At 36.3% G+C, this 3,526-nt stretch overlaps 1 pseudogene; it reads left to right on the forward strand.

Annotated features, from left to right (window-relative positions):
* The first annotated feature begins 2,614 nt into the window (after window positions 1-2,614).
* On the forward strand, window positions 2,615-3,288 carry LOC102868159 (annotated as a pseudogene).
* The last annotated feature ends 238 nt before the right edge of the window (window positions 3,289-3,526 follow it).

Raw genomic sequence — 3,526 nt, forward strand, 5'->3', positions numbered from 1 at the left:
TGACAAGAGTCCAGAATGAATGTTGCATGGTGGAGTGTACTTGGGGTGGGGGTGAGGGTGGCGGGGTATTGTATCTCAATGAAGGAATTTTTCTTTGACTTTTCAAAGAGAACAGCAAACTGGGGGGAGGAGAAGGGCAGGGAGAAAAATGCAACAATGAATGAATGGAAATCCAAAATCTCTCTATATGTTCATTAAGATTAATTTTAAAAAATTAAGTCAAAAGAGGTAGGGAGACAGTTTTCCCACTTTAACTGCCACTGGTACTCTTAGCTGTGGCTGGCTTTGCTAGTACGTTGGCCAAACTGCAGCACTGAGGGCTGTAAAAAAGGGTCTTTCCTGAAAATAAAATAATAAAAAATAAAGCTTGCTTAGGTTCTGATTTAATAGTATCTGGCAAGCTAGCTCTATTATTTTTGAACACACGGACATAAATTTGATATGAATAATAAAACTGAAGTATAACATGGACAAAGGAAATATAAAATTCACCTAATCTTCAAAAGAAATTCTATACTTGAATAATTAACTATGCTCTATTTATAAAACTAGAATAATTGAAAACAGGATTTTCAGTTGATTCATATAGCCTCTGAAATATTTATTATTGCAAGTCGAAAAGATCTGTCTGGGGTTTGTCACTGAAAATGTCTAAACTCAGTGTCCAGATGTTTATTTAAGTTGCTCCCACAGAGTTCTAATGTCAATACCAGGGGTTATCAGAGAGCATCGCTGTGTATCTTCCTTGACTAATATTCTCATTTCTCCTGCATCTTTGATGTTTTCTTTCATTAAAATTCTTGGCCCGTATCCACAAAAATCTGCTGGCCTTGCATAAAAAATTAGTCTGCAGATTTGACATATGATGATGCCCTGTGTCTCCAAAAAGATAATATTTATCAGCAGCTATCACTTAGGCATTATAATCAACAGCATAAAATCAGTTTAAGAGAATTGAAAAAAAAAGAATATGGAATCCAGATTTAAGAATGCATTACTTGCAGATTCTAACTTCCTGCCTCTGCTTTTTGCCCAATGTTATGCAAGGCAAAACCCGAGCTGGCAAAGGGATGAATCTCTCCCCATAAGCCCAAGTGGCTTCTGAGCCTCTTTCTTGCTCTTACATGCCACATCTTTAAAAAAACTAGAGGATGATGACTTTACAAGAAAGAAAACCAAGATCTCTGTCAAAATCACTCCCTACAGTTTCTGCAGAATAAGATATCTAGGAAAACATTTTAAAAAATATGTTCTATAATGTCTTCTTTTTTTCATTATAAAGGTGTTCATGTTAAATAATAAATAAAAATTCTTTTCTAAAAAAACTGCTTTCTATGTTATAAGAGAATGAAAGCGGGTGGGGGAAAAAACCTGAATTTTTTTTACAATTTTGAAAAAACTGCTGTCACATTGAGAACAAATGTTAAGAACATGTATGTGGTTATCAACATTTTAAATTTTCACAGCATCATAAGAAACAATATCAAACAATTGTAAATGTAAAAATATTATGTGGCAGTGAATATAGCCCAGAATAGTTCTACCATTGGTGATATTGGGAAATTATGAGCTCAATTATACTAATGCGTTTTGGGGTTTATTATTATTATTATTTAAATTTATTACTCATTTCAGTAAAAATTTACAAAGACTTTGGATTTCCATTCATTCATTGTTACACTTTTTTCCCCTCCCAACCCTCCCCCCTAGTACACTACCCTCTTGGAAAAGTAAAAGACAAATTCTTTCACTGTTTTACAAACCCTCCCCCAGGTCCACTCCACCATGTAGCCTTTGCTCTAGACTCCTATCATGACAAAAATACCTAATCACATATCCCTTTTAAAAAGTTTTCTCCCTCATCTGTTTCAATGCAGTATACATTATTGAATCCATCTTTCTCAGTCTCTCCCCAACCCCAAGGTCAGTCCTGTTTTACAGCAGTGGCACCATATAGTATTTGTCCTTTTGTGACTGAGATACTTCACTCACCATAATATCCTCAAGGCTCACCCATTTTGAATAATATTGCATGAGTTCCTTGTTTTTCAATGCAGCATAGTATCCCATTGTGTGAACATACCACAGCTTCTCTATCCATTCATTTTTTGATAGGCGCTTAGGTTGTTTCCAGCTCCTTGCTATTGTGAACAAAGCTGCAATTAATATGGGTGTGCATATATCTGCTTGGATGTCAGTTATGGTCTCTTTGGGGTATATTCCCAGTAGTGGAATTTCTGGGTCAAATAGTATCTCTTTGTAACTTTTTGAGAAAGTGCCATACCGCCTTCCACACTAGTTGCACCATTTTACACTCCCACCAACAGTGAATAAGGGTTCCAGTTTCTCCACAACCTCGCCAGCATTTGTTGCTTGCTGCTCTGTTAAATTTTGCTATTCTGACTGGGGCGAGATGATATCTCATAGTTGTTTTAATTTGCATCTCTCTTAGAGCTAGGGATTTTGAACATTTCTTCATGTGCTTGTTAGCCATCTAAGAAGAATGTCTTCTTCAGTGAAGTGTCTGTTCATAACCTGTGCCCATTTTTCTACTGGATTATTTACCTTTATCCTGTTGTGGTACTAATGAGTTTTAGGATGATATGAAAAGAAAATGCCATATCCTACTAACAGTAAACCCGGCCAGGACTATGAAACAACTCCAATTTATGTAGATGCCAAAACCACCTTGAAAATGCTGGACTACAGTGAAAACCCAACAACTTTGACTCCTGATAAAGTGTTTGATGCTGTAAAAGGCAACGTTATGACTTCAGTTAGCTTTAATAAGAATCAGCCATGTGAAATTCCAAAAAGGGTTGTGGAACTAAAGGAAATGCTCTCCGATGTCAACCTCTGTTTTAATAAGCTATCTTGTATATAACTGGAATTATGTATGCTTCAAAAGCTGACTTTTTTAGATCTCAGAAACAATATTTTATTTACCTGAAGTAATGGAATCATGAATATGATTACAGATGATTAATCTTTCCTTTAATAGGTTCCAAATACTGCCTGAAGGTCTAGATCGCATCTCCACACTTGAAACCATTCTGAATAGTAACAATCAGGTTGGATCTGTGGATCCTCAGGAGATGAAGATGATGGAAATCTGACTACACTGGACCTTCAAAATAATGAACTTCTACAAATTCCACCAGAATTTGGCACTGTGTGAATTTAAGAACATAACTCCTAGATGAAAATCCATTTCATGTTCCTCAAGCCATATAAATGAAAGGAAAAGCTGCTATCCTGGAATATTTGAGAGATCAAATTCCTATATAAATTGGAGTTGATTTGTAGTTATAATGTCCTCTTTTGAGTGAAAATGGAAAAGGACAAATAACTATTCTGGGGGGAAAGTTGTTGTTGTTTGTTGTTGTTGTGTGCTGTCGAGTTGGAACTGACCAGGAGGTTTTCAGAGACAAATCACACCGGAGGAGACTGCCTAGCCTTCTCCCACAGAGCAGCTGGTGGATTTGAACCATATGGCTTTGGGATTGTAGTGCAGTTTCCTACCACT

Source organism: Elephantulus edwardii, unplaced genomic scaffold (assembly GCF_000299155.1).
Source record: "Elephantulus edwardii isolate Elephantulus edwardi_28Jun2011 unplaced genomic scaffold, EleEdw1.0 scaffold00145, whole genome shotgun sequence".
In the NCBI taxonomy this organism is placed as follows: domain Eukaryota; kingdom Metazoa; phylum Chordata; class Mammalia; order Macroscelidea; family Macroscelididae; genus Elephantulus; species Elephantulus edwardii.